Here is a 20,062-nt window from a genome sequence, read left to right on the forward strand (position 1 = left end):
TTGAAATGCGGAATTGAAAGGCTATTCTAGGAAAGCAGGAAATGCTAATCTATGAAAGCAGGAAATGTCTATGCTACTTTTGCAGAATGAAAATGAAATAAATTACTGAGCAGAAGGTTGTAGTAGAAAATAGAAGAATAGCAACAATCACCAATACTCTGCCGCTTCCCCGGCAACGGCGCCAAAAATATGGTGAGCTCCAGTATTGTAGCAATAATGCTACAACTCCTGGGGCTTCCTGTCTCCTAATTTTATCAACCCGGTAGTTCGTACAAACTTGGAAGCGACGGTGCTGTATGCACAAGTACTAGCTCTTGTCGCAGCTGTCACTTGGTCAGCTGGCACAAGTCCGCTAGGGCTCAAGCCAACTTCTATAGGCTCTCAGAAGAAGCTTGTTAAATGATGGACGAAAGCTAGCTCAAAGAAGACTAATCTACTTGGCAAAACTGAACTGAAAGCAAATCAAAACATGGAAACCCTAGGAAACCCTAATTTAACTAGTCTAACCTCTATGATGCAAAGAATGTGAAGGAAACTTCGACCAATGATGCCATTACTTCTAATAAGTGAAAATGCATGAATCTAATCTACTTGCATCTTAAAAGACATGTTTTTGTATTTTTTCTTTAAGTGGTTGGACTTATTGTGATGATGCTTTTAATTAGGGTTTGGTTGTGCAGGAGCGGTTGGAATGGGAGGAAAGAATGGGCAAGGTCAGAATGGCTATGGGAGGTCCCAATAGATCCTTAGCATCAGTCCACAGAGGTTCCTCACGTTCAGAAGCTCAGCAACCGAGTGAATGGCCTCCTACAGGATGTCTGCAGGGGATTCTACAGGAAACTCACGGGTTTCTACAGGAAGGCTGTGCAATTCTACAGGATGATTGGCCGTGGAGGTTTTGGGAGATGATGGAGTGTTGGAGTGGTGTGGGAGGCTAAGTGAGATGGAGATGGACCTGATGATGGCTCAGGAGCTGGAAAATCAGATGAAGGAAGAGTGTATGCAATGGTTTGATGATTGGAAGGATGGAACCAACGAAAGTTGAAGGAGATGGAGCTATGTGGGAAATGAGAGAGTTGGAGGGTACATGAGTGAGACAGAGGTTAAATAGAACTTGAGGAGATGATGAAGGTGCCCTGCATATTGTTTACAACTGAACCAACAAGGACATGCAAGAAAACAAAGATCTAGTTATGAAACCTATGACCTAGTTACTTTACTCTAATCTGACCTAACAGCAAAGGAAATGAACAGAAGTTTATTTGCAGTGAAACCATGTGAAACAATTATGAAACTAAGTGATTATAAACCTAAACATGCATCCAAACTGATATCAAGTTCTGCAAATGAGATTCAAACACTAATGATTGCATGGTGAAGCAAAGAAAGTGTTTTTGTTGGCAGCAAGGTTACATTGGTCCCAGCTCATGATTCCACTGAAGGGGAGGTGAGATCCAAAGTACTTGATAGCCTTTTTCTGAATATATTCCCTGTGATTAACCTATCAAGCAAATCTGAACATTAAAAACCTTTTCTAATCATCAAAAGCAACCTAAACAACAACGCAACATTTAAATCCAAATAGAAGATTTTATTATGAGAATGCAGCAAAGACACATAAATATAAACAAGGGAGGTACTGGGCGCTTGAGATGGGCCCAACCCCAAGAACTACAGCCTCCCAAGAGAGATTTAGAGCTGGTGCAAAGCTGGATCCATCTTTATTAATCAAGAAATGAAAAGTTACATCAAAACTGTCCACAAGGAGAGCTTGAGAATGAGCTGAAAGCAAAGCTAATCCATGGCCTAGAAATCGAACTACAAGCTAGCTAACTAATGGCTAAAACAAAATGACTAACTAGCTACCAAAAATGACTACCAACTAGCTAACCAAAATGAGGCCCCAAGCCTTCTTATTTATACAATTTTGAGGACCCAACAGTCCTCCTAAAAGTTAGGGACTTGGCTGCCCAAGACTTGTAGTTAACAGCAGTCCAACTTGACTTGCTTGGCTGCCCTTGAGCTGATTGATTCGGTGGCCCTTGAACTCCGAGCTGATGGTGGAGAATTCGAGGTAAGGGCCCATAAATGAGGGGGACACCTTCCTACAAATCCTCTAGCTTGTTCTCCCACGAATTTGGCTGCCAAGTGCACATTAAGACCTTCCATTTTGTCTCCAAGTTGACCAACAAGGCTACACAAAGCACCCATTAGACTTGTTGGCATAATGACTAACCAAATTCACTCTATTAACATAAAAATAATCAAAAACATGCAATAAACAAATGAGAATGGTGGACTAAGCCAAATGAGGAGGTTGAATGAGCCCAAATAATTGTGCATTTTTGGGGCTCATCACTTGTATCAACCTACAAGACTGAAGCATGTAATCAAAATATTCAAAAATGTAACCTAACATACAAGGATGTAAGTAGGTTTCATGAAATCAATATGTAAGTGACATATAATCCATACACAGTCAGTCACATACTTATTTCAAATACATTTCATGAAATCATTGTCAAATCCTCCATGATAACCATACTACAACCCTAATCCATCATCAAGAAAATGCAACAAGTAAATACGTGTAAGAGACATACATGCAACTGACATGCATGCATGACCAACACACATTCAACCCATTCAGTTCGAGAGTTGAACCATGCTTTGATACCACTCTATAACACCCTCCTCCCACATCTACCCAAGAAACCACCTAGTCGGGGTAACCATGCGACGAGAGGCCATTGTGATAAGATTCAACCTCCTTGGTGACTTTAAGGAAATGGAATCGACGAAACATCACATATAGTCACCCAACTCACCCAAATAACCTTCAGGAGACAAGTCAACCACTCAGACTGCCTATCCCTAGGTCCTAATGTTGTTTGAGAGACTTAGGGCATGGTAATGCTCCCTAGACACTGCCCAGGTGAGTTAGTATCAGGACTAACGCTCCCCAGACACTGGTTAGGTGCCTTATAACGCTTCGTAGGCACTGCCTAGGCGAGTTAGTCTCAAACAAACGCTCTGTTTTGCTAGCATTCCAGGATTTGAGCCACCTTTTTCGACCCAGAGCCTGGGACACTGCCCATAATGGAATGATCACTTAGAATTGGTAAGAATAAAAGGAAAAAAGGATGCAAAAGCAATTAGATGAACAAGAACATAACCAAACCCCTACTAGCCATGACAAGAATTTCGTCAAACATATCATCAACATGTAACCTACATGTGTAAATAACATAATTAAGTGTAGGGATCTCATACTTATTTGAGAATCGCTATGAACCATTGTTCCCTCATGCCATTTGCTGAATTATCATCCATTAACTCATAAACACATTATCCATTCATACACAAACAAAAACATGCTGAGAGCCATACATAGATGTTGTCATGAAATGTGTAGATAACCAGCATAATAGGAACATAAATACAATAAACATATCAACCATCAAATCCATAAATACATCAGTACCTTTACACATGAAAATCAAGGGAATGGATTTCTCATTAATGAATGCAATGAACCAACCGGAGATGGGACTACCATGTTCCACCCGACCGTAGAATGGTTGAGCCAAATCTCTCTTCAGCCATTCACCCCCATGCCATATTCCAAGCATGAATGTGGGATCTCATAGAACACATCAATAAAAACTCATCCAGGGCTTCCAAAGGCCATCCATCTCAAGCCATCAAATAGTGATTCCACCTCATGGTCGGACATCACCAAAACCATCATTAGATTGGTCTCCATCCAAGCCTTCCAGGGCTTCTAGAGCATTTGTCCAACCAAGGCTTCCAGAACTAGTAACTCAACCCATAACCTATACAGGGCTTCTAGAGTGTTTGTCCAACCAAGGCTTTCAAGACTAATAACTCAACCCACCAAGAGCTTCCAGAGCATTTGTACAACCAGGGCTTCCAGGACTAGTTACTCAACCCAAGCTGTTATAGGGCTTCTAGAGCGTTTGTTCAACCAGGGCTTCTAGGACTAGTAACTCAACCCAAGCTAAGGAAACATGAGAACCAACCAAAACAAAGCAATGAAAGTAAACCCACAATCACCATGACTATCTAGGAAATGGCAAGGCTAGACAATCCACTGTCAATCCCGACCATCCTCCATGCCAATGACAGATCATAACCAAGTAAGCACATGCATGTGCCATGGATGCCAAAACTAATGAAGAAATCATACATGCAACTCGGTACTTGCAAGCAAATATAATGTAGTTGTTGATGCCAATGCCTTCTTGCGCTTTCTTCCTCTTCCTTTGCCTTCTTGCTCCAAGAATCCAAGTATGACACCCCTCCAAGGGTGCTCCAAGAAAACTCTAAGTAACCAAGAGTATGAAAGAGAGAGAGAGAATAATGATAGAGCTCCAAATTTGAACTGACAAAAGGTTACCAACTAATCCTTAGAAGCCTTTTTATGAATGAGGCCTATATTTTCTCCATTTTCCATTGTATTCCTTCATTTCCGCCTCACGTGCAACCTTTGACCTTTGACCTCCTTTTTCTCTTAATTTCCGTTATTTTCATAAATAATTGTGCCAAAATGCCTTTTAATGCCTTAGCCATTGCCTTTTCCAATTTCCTTAGCCATAAACAATCAAATGAACACCCCCTAGGATGTTTTTCCCAACATTCAGCTTGTTATAAGTGTCCCAGTCATCCGTGGTTATAGTTTTTAACATTTATTACATGGAATTTTCACCAGGGCTGTTATAGAACCCTCCTCCTTGGGGGACACCGTCCTCAGTGTTCAATCACACATATACCTCAACAACTTGCTGAAAGAAGAAATACTGCTTATGGAGATTTATAACCCAAATCGATTCAGTATTTACAATGAAAGATCTGCTCAAGACATAACATCATGAAAACATGACAACATACTGCATAGTGGAGCTTTATAACACAACTCATTAGGGTATTTACAATGATCATGCTACTTAAGAAAACTCATATTACATCACAACATCAAGATAATATAACCACATGATAGCATAATAATATAACACACATACTGCATAGTGGAGCTTTATAACACAACTCGTTACGATATTTATGTAACACCCTTTGGGGTAAATGTGCATATAAACAACATAATAGTAACATAAATACAATAAACATATCCGCCATCAATATCTATATATATATATATATATATATATATATATATATATATATATATATATATATATATATTAGTACATTTGCACATGAAAATCGAGGGAATGAATTTTTCATTAATAAATGCAATGAACTAGCCGGTGAAGGGACTACCATGTTCCACCCGACCATAGATTGGCTGAGCCAAGTCTCTCTTCAGCCAATCACCCCCGTGCCATATTCCAAGCATAAATGTGGGACTCATAGAACACATCAAAAAACACCAATCAATGTGGATGCCACTGGAGTTCTCCGCCTACATCGTGAGGAATTTGAGTGCCTCCTAGTCTCTTAGGCTTTACCGTGCATCCATAGTCTGATCCAGGGATCACTAGGCCCTACACTGAGACATACTCTCCAGGATTTACAGTGCATTCCATCCCAGAATCATTAGGCCCAACGGGGAGAAAACCCACCTCTTGGCTTTACCGTATATCCCGCCATTCACCAGCAAGGATTCTTAGGCCCATCGAGGCACACAATCTGGCTTTACCGCAACCCATAGTCTGGTTCAGGGGTTACTAGGCCAATGGCTTCGTGCATCCTCAATCTGGTTCAGGGACCACTACCACCATGTGTTTGTCAATTCGGAGATCCAGCTATCCCCCACAAAATGCATGAGAGAACCCATCTCATCAAAGCTATCAGAAAATGGCAAGGCTAGGCTGAAAATATTTTCACACCTGGCAAAACCCATGCCATGGTAGAAAAGAAACACATGCAATCCCATGCATGCCAAATCTAGCAAGGAAAATACACATGCAAGTTGATACTTGCAGTGAAGCCTATTGTAGCTGCTTGATCCTACCTTTCCTTGCTTGATCTTTGCTTCCTCTTGCCTTCTTTGCGTTTCTTCCTCCAATGCCAAAGTGCTCCAAGAAAACTCTAAGTGTCCAAGAGTATGAGAGGGAGAGAGAGAATAATGGGAGAGCTCCAAAACTGAATTGACCAAGTCTTTCCCATTGATCCTTAGAAGCCTTTTTATTTACGAGGCCTCTATTTTCTTCATTTTCCATTATTTTCCTTCAATTTCTTCCTCACATGCAACATGTGACCTTTCACCTTCCATTTCTCCTAATTTCCATTATTTTCATAAATAAATGTGCCAAATACATTTTTGCCTCTTCAATGCCTTACCCATTGCCTTTGCCAATTTCCTTAGCCATAAACAACCAAATGAACACACACTATGACGTCCTACCCACCATTCAACTTGGAATACGTGTCCCATCATCTGCGGTATTTATATATTTTTACATGGAATTTTCACCAAGGTTGTTACAGAACCCTCCCCCTTGGGGGAACACCATCCTCAGTGTTCAATGAACCTATAACCAACATGACTGTTGAAAACAAAACATACTGTCCATGGAGCTTTATAACACATCTCATTGCAGTATTTACAATGAAAGACCTATTCAAAATCAAAACATCATGCAACATGACAACATACCACATACTGGAGCTTTATAACATAGCTCATTATGATATTTACAATAACCACATATGCATATACACATATGCACATTTGCTCAACCAACAAATAAAATAATATGATGCCCGCATCAATAATAAGGGAGTCCAAAGGCTCAAACCTCCACACTCAAATTAATACCAAGATCCATCTCCTTTCCAGGAAGTCCAGAATCCATTGCAAAGTCAAATCTTCATCCAATGTCTAGCACTATAATCCCGTGCCACTTGTCCTCTCAGCGAACAATTACCAACTCATTGTTCCAGGACGCACTCCCAATGTGCATCTGATTCCATCTGGAAATTCTAATGACCAAAACAAATCCATCAGTGACCTTCCCTTCTCTTCTACATAGTCCCTCATGAATCCGGTCACCTCTTTCATGCAGTCACTCACCTTCCAAGTTCCGTTGGCACCCCCATCCCAGGCAGTCCATCCCTTGGCAAGGCTTCCTCGTATTAGAAGATTCAAATACCAAGGCATATACCTGCCTCAAAACTACCATACCGGTCATAGCATGCTCATGGAAATCAATGGACATTATTGGGTACTAGTGCCCCATAATGGCCCTGCTCTTGAAGTGCTTTACCAACATACTGCTGCGTATTCCAATTTCTTTTGTTGTTGCTGCTAATTCTTATAGTCGATTTCAACCACCCAACTGGGCATGTTCATTCTTCATGTACCAAGAACATAACTTCCATTAGATTCAAAATAAATTTAAATCATACCTCATTGGTAGTTTGTCAATAAGGTACACTTGGAATCCTATTTGCTTCCTGTCACAAGAAGTCAAACTAGCATCTTTGACCAAATCAACATGTATAAAAATATCACATCAGGTTAGCTCAAAACACAACCATCATAGATCAAAATCATAAATCACATGTAACCATCATAAACTAGAATCATAGATCACATATAATCATCATATACCATAGTCATAAATCACATGCATATTAAAATTGAAATAAAACTATGATACTTATCCTTTCCTCAATCCTTAGCTTCTACCTTTGTATTTGTTCCATACACACTCTGGATTGGTTGCTACACTCAACAAACACCCAGTGCCTTCTCCTCAACCATGTGCATAGACACATAGTGTGCATCACACACATACAACCACACGACATACCACACCATGCAATACATGCATCTACACCTGACATACAACACATACACCTACACCCAGTGTATACAATACAATGCATCCATCTATACCCAATGTGAAATACCACCCAATGCATGTACCTACATAGAGTACTACACAACGAGTACACACGCCACAATACCATGGCTACATGATGCATATACATAATACTGCATGCCCATAATACAACATCGACGACATGCACACAATACCATAGGTACACCAGTGCCATATGTACAACATGTACACAGTACCACTTATACACTGCACCACCTACACAACGTGTTCAAAACATCACATGTACACGACACCACCTGCACAATGTGTAGACAACGCCACATGTACACTACACCACTGTACTATGTGTACACAATACCACATGTACACAGCACCACACGCACGATGTGTATGCGACACCATATGTACATAGCATCACATGCAGGACATGTACATAGCACCACATGCTTATAGCACCCTATGTACAACATGTACATGGCACCACATGCTCACAACACCACTTGTACAATCATGCACACAACACCATATGTACATAACACCATATGTGCAACATGCACGCAACACCAAGTGTAAATAGCACTGCATATCCAACATGTACACAACATCATCCGTACACAACACTGCATATCCAACATGCACAGAACACCATATGCACACACACTGCATATACATCATGAATACAATACAATATGTATACAACACCCCATATGCAATATTCACACAGCCCTATTTGTACCATCCTGTACATAACATTGCATAAATAACATGTACACATGCTATGTATACACAACACCACAAGTGCACACATAATATATGTAACATGTACAACATATACAATGTATGCTCAACAATAGTACCACACATCCAAAACCACACTTTCCTTACCAAGAAACCTTGCTTCCCGTGTCTTATCCATGCTTGTCTTAACATGTCGTGAACCACACTGCTTTCATTCCATTGGTGTATCCTTCAGTGTTACCTGTCATGACAAAAACATAGGCATAATACAAGTATACAATACCAAATCATATCTGCATGATACTAACCTCGTATATTTGTTGTGACTACTGTTGAGAATGCAACAAGATGATGGAGCTTAGTGGAAAGGAGTCGCCTTCACTAAGTGGGCCCGTAGGTTATTTTTAGCGCAAAGTCTATTTTTAGACATATGGATCATGGTCTATGAGTTGCAGGATGCTATTTGTGATGATTGGTCATGTTGGTAAAAATAGATGGACTTCTATTTTTAGACATATGGGTAGTTTCTATTTTTAGACTGCCAGGCTAAAAATAGAACAGTCGAATATTATTAGCTCATAATAATATTTGGACTATAAACATTATCTTATCCTCTTAGAGCACTTCAGTTTGAGCTACAGATGTGGCACATGCAGCTGTCAGAAGGAAATACGCTTTTCTTGTGGGTCAGTTGAGCTATTGCATGGTGGACTTCAGTTAGAACTCAAGTGGTTGAGTTTTGATGGAGTTGATTGAGGAGTTGATGGAGTTGTGTTCAGTTTGACTTGGTTGAACTAGTTGTATTTAGTTTAACTGCAAATACACTAGTGATGAGTGATGTGAATTAATTGTTAAATTAATTCACTGATTATTAACTCATAAAGCAACTAAAGAATACATCAATGAACTCAGTGCATGGACAGTTCAGTGGAGACAGGTGTTAGAGGTTGAGATTGCTATCAGTTGTGACTATAGTTGTGCATGAGATCTTGCACAATCAATGGGATTGAGTATTGCCAATGAGGATTGCGTGGTTCAGCCAAGGAAATACAAGTTTGCTTCAGCCATCATCATTATTCTCATGCAGGATTGCGTTGTGGAGGCAGGCAAGCAGCGGAGGAGATTTGAACCTGTGATTGATTCAAATCTGAGCTAGTTTGTGTGTAACAGGTGGAGATAGTACTGAGTACTTGCGAGGAGTATTGTACTATGTATTGTTACATGTTCTCAATCAATATAATATATAGATAGTTGGGGGTTTTCAACTGTATGCTTTCCTCGGGTTACATACTGTGTTAATGTGCGCATGCGATTGATGTTTCATTCTTTTTAATTCTGCAAAATTGATGATCAACGTAGAGGAGGTTATGTATTATGCATGCATTCCGCAATAGTGTATACTCAAGATAATCTCTGTAAATAAGTGTCATATTATTCAAAATTTCTACAACTACTCTTCCCAATTGATTCCTCGTAAGACCAGGAACCTCTTCATGTCGTTTTCCTGCATAAGAAATCATTCCTCCATAAGAATGATCCCTAACAACCCTGTCAGACAGTAACATAGATACATGGATACATACATACATATATAAACGTTAGCATAAAACAATCATGATCCTGTTAGACAACGACATACATACATACATACATGTATACATATATAAACATCAACATAATCATGATCATAATAAAATTGCCAGATAACATAAGGTAAAGGTTAAGAGAACTTCCTTTATTCATGCACAACATGCATGATATTGAGAACAACAATTCCCAACATAGCCAAGGCATTTGACGCCTCATATCCATTTACTCTACCTTTTTCTAGTTACGTTTCTCATGTATGTACTGCCATGGTCCATTTACCACAATGAACCCAACTAGTCCAAACGAATGTCATAGTCTTCCCTTCTGTTGCGCTCACTCATACACATAGCTTCATCTACGTCTTGCATCACCTATTTGGTACCACATAGCTCTCTTGATTTCCATCGAATTGAAATCAACTTTTACAAACAATCATGTCATAATCCATAATCATTGGACATAATTCTACAACTATCACCTGCTAAACTCAGGTACATATCAACTATCTCAACACATATGTGTTAGTACAATCATCTTAAAACCAAATCATTTGAACACATACTCATATTAAGCAATTCATCAATCATTCAACCACTTGCAAACATACCATGTTAAATAAATCAACTAGGCACCAAACACTCAAACATCAAATAGACGTCATAATCAAACAACCAAGCACCAAATATACGACATAAGAAAACTCATACCTTAATGTATATCAGGGGAGGCTATCTTGTATACACAGTAAAGCTAGGTTAGCATGATACAACTTCACAACATATCAACTCAAACATAAAACATGATATCCCTAACAATAACTAACTATCATGTTCATGTCATATGCTCATAATCATTTGTCGTTCATGCATAACAATCACATATGTATGATCAATCTAGATTAGTACGACATCATATCACAAATATGTCAGCTCATACTTGAATATTGCAACCATAACCATCTGCATAGGCCAAACCGGGTTAGCACAATACATATAACATCAAGATCTTCAATGGAATGAACATAACCATCACGCATATGACCAATCCAAATTACGACATCAATATCTCAATGAATAACTCTAATCATCAAGTTAATAGCACATAACAACAACAAGTTAGTCTATCATGCTCATCAACGACATATAACACAACAATAGCAATGCATACAACTACAGGTTACTATCATTCTTGACTATCCCACACATGTGCATATAACTACATTAGTCAAGTAAGATCTATCATGAATGTAACCATAACATCAAAAGGCATGTACGTAAACCTAATGTATATAACCCTAATGCATATAACAATCCTTAATCTACATACCTGCATGCCAAACATACAATACCTGTATGAAGATTTTCTCTTATCCCAAAGTTCAATTCCGCAACCTCATTATGATGATCTGCATCTCTTGCTCTATCTTAGCCAACACATTAGCATCATAACATCCAATAGCACTATGATGAGCTAAATTGCATATAATGACTTCACAATGCATGTTTGACCTACTATACATGCATAATCATAGCCATGACCATGCATGCATAACAACAACCATTACTATCTTGTACACATTCCCACATGCAACCAATAGTATGCATAAGCAATGCCAAATCAACTACACCTATGCATAAACGCATGTAGTCGAGCATAAGCGATCAATTCTTGTAATCAACCTACAAGACTGATACATGTAATTAAAATATTCAAAAAAGTAACCTAACATACAAAGATGTAAGTAGGTATCATGAAAGCGACATATAAGCAACATATAACTCATACATAGCTAGTCACATGTTCCAAAAATCAAGAAATCATGTCTATTAATTTGAAATCAACATTCACCAATAATAACAACCTATAAGCATACCCCTTATTATCCATGATCCACACTAAGGTAGAAGGAGGAAGCTACTATAATGGCCCAATCTCCAATGTCCAATTATGGAAATGAGATCTCCAAAGCTCTACTAAATCTAACCACACTTGAAAAGAAATTAATTTTTATTTCTCCTACATTTGTATGGGATTAAGTTAAAACATTTCACTTATTCCACTTATAACATAATAACTAAAAACATGCCACTTTTCCATTTCCTTACATGCAACTTTTCAAATTCTTGCATGCAACCTTTCAAATTCCCTACATGAAATTCTTCACATCATTTGCATGAAAATAGGCCTAGATAAGCTAAATTCATATTATCATACCACAATACTATCCCATCTAAAAAATAACATTTTTTTCAAACAATTACCATACTTTAAGTATGGGGGTTTACGCAGTGCATTATATTAGATATCATTTTGGGATTCAACTGCGTTAAGTAAGTCATTCACGTATGACCATTTCCATGAGAGGTAGTCGTAACTGACTAATTTCTCATGATTTTTGAATAGTTCACTTAGCACTCATTGCATCGGGTGATGCTCACAGGGGTGAAGAAGTGGGATTGAAACTAGTGAAATGAATCACATAGCATCAATCATCACTTCCGGGGCTTGCACCCGGTAACCAGGTGCAAGCCCTGGAAGTGATGATTGATGCTATGTGATTCATTTCACTAGTTTCAATCCCACTTCTTCACCCCTGTGAGCATCACCCGATGCAATGAGTGCTAAGTGAACTATTCAAAAATCATGAGAAATTAGTCAGTTACGACTACCTCTCATGGAAATGGTCATACGTGAATGACTTACTTAACGCAGGTGAATCCCAAAATGATATCTAATATAATGCACTGCGTAAACCCCCATACTTAAATTCAAAAAAGAGTCAAGGGATCTCTACTTGAATGGTTCATGAGGCACAATACTTGCTAAGGTTTTGCAAATGGGGTAGCAAGCTAAGTGGGCTTGATTGTGGGGAAAAACTCCACAGTTAAGCGCGCTTGAGCCAGAGGAGTTCTGGGATGGGTGACCTCCTGGGAAGTCCTGGATACCGGGTGCAAGCCCCGGAAGTGATGATTGATGCTATGTGATTCATTTCACTAGTTTCAATCCCACTTCTTCACCCCTGTGAGCATCACCCGATGCAATGAGTGCTAAGTGAACTATTCAAAAATCATGAGAAATTAGTCAGTTACGACTACCTCTCATGGAAATGGTCATACGTGAATGACTTACTTAACGCAGTTGAATCCCAAAATGATATCTAATATAATGCACTGCGTAAACCCCCATACTTAAATTCAAAAAAGAGTCAAGGGATCTCTACTTGAATGGTTCATGAGGCACAATACTTGCTAAGGTTTTGCAAATGGGGTAGCAAGCTAAGTGGGCTTGATTGTGGGGAAAAACTCCACAGTTAAGCGCGCTTGAGCCAGAGGAGTTCTGGGATGGGTGACCTCCTAGGAAGTCCTGGTTACCGGGTGCAAGCCCCGGAAGTGATGATTGATGCTATGTGATTCATTTCACTAGTTTCAATCCCACTTCTTCACCCCTGTGAGCATCACACGATGTAATGAGTGCTAAGTGAACTATTCAAAAATCATGAGAAATTAGTCAGTTATGACTACCTCTCATGGAAATGGTCATACGTGAATGACTTACTTAACGCAGTTGAATCCCAAAATGATATCTAATTACCATACTTTTACATTTTCTTCAAACAACTACTATACTATTACATTTGCATGTAAGCATTTCTTCAAACACTTTACATGCAGAACAAATATAGAAAACTATTTGCATACAAGTAAGCATATATCAACTACAAGAATACTATTACACATCAATACTATCCCCAACCACAAACAACATACTCATTGGGGCATTTTATCAAATAGTTTGTATGCAATTAATCATTGAACCATTTGAGCATTACATCAAACACTTTGCATGCAAACTAATATAGCGAATGATTCAACACATATATCCTACAATGTAGTAGTAAAAGTTATGGAAACTGAACCATATGATCAGTGGTATTTTCCCTCACTATGGTTCAAGTTTCAACGTCTGAGATTTCATAGATGAAAAGTTATAACAAAAATACCAACACAATCCAATTTGGTGCACAATTCTAGGTGTATCCAGAAAGCTTGACTTCCACTGGTCATATCTCATAAAATATAGTAAATAAATGTCTGAAATTTTTATCACAATATCGATGGGCTTTCCCCTCATTGTGGAAAACATTTCAGCTCCTGAGAGCACCCAAAAGAAATGTTATAACAAAAATGTCATTGTGACCTATTTGAGGCATGATTTTAGGAACATTCAAAAGGCTCGACTCCCTCTGCTCATATCTCCTAAAATATTGCAACCCAATATCTGAAATTTCTACCACATAATCATTGGTATTTCCCCTTAATGTGGACGATTTTTCAGCTTTTGAAAGCCTACATAAGATAAGTTATTGTAGAAATTCCAACATGACATGTTTAAAGGTGTATCCAGGAAGGTCATCTTCCTTAGATCATAATTCCTAAAGTATTGTGAACCGATATCTGAGATTTTTACTACATTATTAGTAGGATTTACCTTCAATATGGACAAATTTTCAACTTCTAATATGTCACAGAAGAAAAGTTATAATAGATATGATAGAAAGGTCTAAACTTTAACCTTTGTTCTTCATTTCACCTATGATAAAGCCCATCCAGTCCAAGTGTTTGAACCATGCTATGATACCACTCTGTAACACCCTCCGGGGTAAATGTGTATATAAACAACATAATAGGAACAGAAATACAATAAACATATCAACCATCAAAATCCACCCACACACACACACACACACACACACATATGTATATATATATATATATATATATATATATATACATCTATATATATATAGATGTATATACACATATGTATATATATATATATATATACATCTATATATATATATAGATGTATATATATATACATCTATATATATGTGTGTGTGTGTGTGGATTTTGATGGTTGATATGTTTATTGTATTTCTGTTCCTATTATGTTGTTTATATACACATTTACCCTGGAGGGTGTTACATAGTGGTATCATAGCATGGTTCAAACACTTGGACTGGATGGGCTTTATCATAGGTGAAATGAAGAACAAAGGTTAAAGTTTAGACCTTTCTATCATATCTATTATAACTTTTCTTCTGTGACAACACCAACGAAGGCAGAAAAGGAGGTAGAGGAGGATGATGATTGTGCCATGAGTGCTCATGTACCTATAGAGAAGAGGTGGGGAGACATTGAGCTGTAGTCAGGAAGACTACAGGCAATGAGGGAAAAAATCATTGAGGTACCCAACCTCTTGGATCAGATCCTTGCTACGGGAGCCCCGAAGTGAGAAGTAGTAGGACTAGCAGATGTCGGTCGAAACGGATGCGGATGAAGTGATAGAGAGTGCTACAGTGCAGGAGTCCCGAGCAGTGCAAAGCTATCAGGCTGCAGCAGTGCGAGAGGCACAGAGGAGGTTGCAAAAATGCATGATGGCACAGAGAGGTTTGCAACAGTGCGAGATGCAGGGAGTTGTTGCAGCAACGCAAAGGCAGTAGAGGGAGCACTTGTCAGCAGCAGAGAGAGCTTCAACATAAAGAGTGTTTCTAGCATTAAAGGGATGTGAGAAATTGGGTGGATCGGTTACTTACTTCTTAGTAACTAAGTTGCAGTGTAGTAGCACAATGCAACATGATGAGAGAGGGTTGCAGTGTTGGGAGAAAGGACCAGCAACAACACAGATGCAGAGGGAAATGCCGTACGGATGCAGCAGTGGTAGTGGTAGGGCCATGGGCAGTAGTATAGGATGCACCAGTGTAGAGGATGTTGCGTGGGGAGGCCTAGCATCAACACAGGTACCAGTGCCGTATAATCAGAGTGATGCTCAGTGTGGAGTATTACTAGAGCACATTCCTCGCTAAAAGGGAGTGTTGATTTGGGGCAACATCGGATGTGATTTAGCCATGAAAATTGGTGGGGAGGCTAAAGCACATGAGATCTCCAAGACCCAGAAATGGTTTGGGCAGATTCTTCTCGGTTTAGGAGATATTAAAATAATTAATATTTTTAATGAAGTTCTTAAGTCTAAACTTAGGAGAAATAAAATATTAATGGGTATTAATATAAAACTGGGTTAGAAGGTTCCAAAAGACATGGATCAAGACAAATATAATCTTATCAGTTGATTAGAGATGTAATATCGGCTGTTGAAGGACCAATAGGAAAAGTATAAGAAGAGGCTTGAGGGTTAGTTGGAGAACACACCAAATTGATAAATCATTCGATTTTCTAGAGCGGGGTTTTCTAAGGGAAATCAAATATGTGATCAGTTTGTAGTGAGGGGCAGTGAGTACGAGGCAGAGAGGCAGTGATAGTGACAGAAGACTAGAGCAGAGGCAGAGAGGTAGAGATAGTGACGACAGACTAACGCAGAGGCATAGAGGTAGATGCAGAAGCTAGAGGGAGCCACGCAGAGGCTAGAAAAGACAACGCAGAGGCCAGGAGGGCATGTGTCATCTACGCAGAGGTTGTAGGAGTAATGCAGAGATCCAGAGAGGTTGTGCAGAGTATCAGAGAGCTGACACAAGGGGTTTTCAACTTGACGCAGAGGCCGTGAGGGTGACGCAGTGCTTCAGTTGTGCTGGAGAGGGTTTCGTGGGGCATATTTTCTGAATATCTGCTTCCGAATAGGGAGGTATTATTGCCAGATTATTTTCTCTGTCGCGTGAGCCAGTTTGGCACCCAGTTTTACTCAAGGATATACTACATAATAATATAACCCTCAAAATTGCTGCACTAGTTTTCCCACATTGGGTTTTTCCAGGGACGAGTTGTCCAAAAATAACGATGTCACTTATGTGTTTGCTATTTCTTTCAATTGTTGATTTGTAGATGGTTGAGACTGTATTGTGTTTATTTCGATATTTATATGTTTAAATAACTTGTTCGTAATTAAAAAGTAAGAGAAATAAACCAGAAGAATACAGATAAAATTTCTAACGGTTAGACTTAGAAATTTCAACACCAAACATATATCAAACATATACTAACATCATATAACATATATCAAAACATCATAAGGCATATATCAAAACATCATATAGAATGTATCAACCAACATAAAACATATATCAAATCATCATAAAGCATATATGAATCACCATAAAGCATATACTAAACCAACATAAATCAAATATTAAACCATCATAAAGCAACTACCAAACCACCATAAGCAACCACCAAATCACCATATCAATCTTCTTTGCCTCAACTAGCAAACAAGGAAGGATACATGGCCCGCATCTGATCTGCCATCTCCCATGTAGCTTCATTGGGCCCAAAGTGCTTCCATTTCACTTTAACTTGCTCTATTGCTCGGTTCTGGAGCATGAGCACCTTTTTCTGCAATATACAATGAGGCTCCGGCTAGAATTCTCCATCTGGTTCCACCTGAAATACAGACCAGTCAATCACATGATCAACATCCTTAACATATTTCTTAAGCAAAGATACATGGAAAACATCATGGACTTTCATTGTCGTAGGCAGTGCAAGTCGATAGGCTATTGGCCCAATCCTCTCAATGATGCTGAAGGATCCACAAAACCGTGGTGCCATCTTGGCACATGAGCCTATCCACAAGGAGCTCTTCTTTGGTTTGATGTGCAAGTACACCTGTTCCCCAACATGGAACTCCTTGAACAACTTGTTCCTGTATGCATAACTCTTCTACCTATCCTGTGCTGCCTTAATGTTTTTTTTGATCACCTGCATCTCCTGTTCCATGTCTGCCAACATATCTCGTCCAATCAATACTCTACTAACAGGATCACTCCAACTAATGGGAGTGTTACAAATCCGCCTATACAACACCTCAAAGGGACTCATCCTCAGTGACAGTTGATAACCATTTTTGTATGCAAAATCGACCAAAGGGAGATACTCTTCCCACTTCCTTTGCTGATGCATCACATACATCCTCAACATGTCCTCAAATATCCTGTTGACTCTTTCTGTCTGTCCATCTGTCTGTGGATGATAAGCTGTGCTGAAGGCCAACTTGGTGCCCAAACCTGCAAATAACTCCTTCCAAAACTTGGAAGTGAACTTTGCATCCCTGCTTGACACAATCTTCTTCGGAACACCATGTAGTCTAACCATGTCTCAGATGAATACCTGTTCCACATCACTAGCTCAAAACATAGACTTCACCTAAACAAAGTGTGCAACCTTTGTTAACCTATCCACAATGACCATGATGGAATCATGCTGCTTCACTTTCTTTGACAACCCTGTGATGAAATCCATGGAAATGAACTCCCATTTCCGCTCGGGAATAACACTTGGCTTTAGCAGTCCACCTGAATGTTTGCACTCTGTTTTCACTCGCTGATAGTTGAAACATTTCGCCACGAACTTTGCTACATCCCTCTTCAGATTTAGCCAATAGTAACATCTCTTCATCGTTGTGAGTGTCTTCTGATAACTTGGGTGACCTGAATAAGGTTTCGCATGAAATTCCCTCAAGATCACCTTCTCAAGTTCACTATTATCCGGTACATATATCCTGTCTCGAAACTTGACCAACCCATCTGCTGTAAGACAATGATCTAAGTCCTGTGCACCTGTACCTGTACCTATACCAATACCTAAACCTATACCTATGCTATCACATGTACCTATACATGTACTATCACCTGTACATGTACTTGTACTCTACTGCAACCTATGCACAATCTCCATATACATGACATCCTTTTGTCTTTCCCGCAAGATCCTATCTTGTAAGTCTGTCCCATAGGAGCTCATAGCTGCCAAGTGACGTACCTATACCCGTCTGCTAAGAGCATCTGCCACCATGTTTTCTTTTCCTTTGATGTAACTAATCTCGAAGTCAAACTCGCTGATCGTGGCCAACCATCTAGCTTGCCTGACATTCAGATTCGACTGGTAAAACAAATACCTCAACCCAATGTGATCGATCATAAGCAAAAACCGCCTACCAAGAAGATAGTGTCTCCACATCTTCAATGCATGTATAATCATTGCCAACTCAAGATCATGCGTCGAGTAGTTCTGCTCGTTCTCATTGAGTTTCCAGGACTCATAACATACCACCTGTCCATCTTGCATAAGGATCCCACCAATCCTCTCTTGCAAGCATCTGTAATACTACGAACTCTTTATTTGGATCTGTAATCTGTAGCACTGGTGCATGTGTCAGCGACTCCTTAAGCTACTCAAAGCTAGTCTCACACTCTACAGTCCATTCAAACTTCTTACCTTTCCTCTGTAATGATGTGATAGGATAAGAAATCTGCGAGAAGTTCCTGATGAACCTCCTATAATAGCTTGCCAGACCCATGAAATATCTCACCTCATCCACATTCTTAGGAGCTACCCACTCCATGATGGCCCTTATCTTCTATGGATCTACTGCAATACCTTCCTTGGAGACAACATGTCCCAAGTAGTGCACCTCAGTTTGAAAGAAACTACACTTGCTGAGCTTAGCATACAACTAATGCTCTCTCAACAACCTCAATACTGCTGCTAAATGCTCAACATTTTCTTCCTTATTTTTAGAATATACCAGTATATCATCAATGAACACAATAACAAAATTATCCAAATATGGACTTAACACCTTATTCATCAAACACATGAATGTTGTTGGAGCATTAGTTAAGCCAAATGGAACAACAACAAACTCATAATGTGTTGGAAAACACTGAGAGAGTGGGGGGGGGGGGGGGTGGTGAATCAATATTCCTTAACAATTAGCACTTTTAAATCTTTTCAAAGCATTAGTTAATCTTCAATTATTATTAACGTTTATGCAGTAATAATAGTAAATAAAAGAATCGAGGAGGCACAAAGATTTTAGGTGGGAAACCCCCTCCGGGTCAAAAACCATTGAATGCTTTTCTAATAAATTCTTTAATCTTTAGCCCAAC

This window comes from Pinus tabuliformis, chromosome 1_1 (genome assembly GCF_031772625.1).
Source record: "Pinus tabuliformis cultivar Carrire ecotype Pingquan chromosome 1_1, CPIR1, whole genome shotgun sequence".
In the NCBI taxonomy this organism is placed as follows: Eukaryota; Viridiplantae; Streptophyta; class Pinopsida; order Pinales; family Pinaceae; genus Pinus; species Pinus tabuliformis.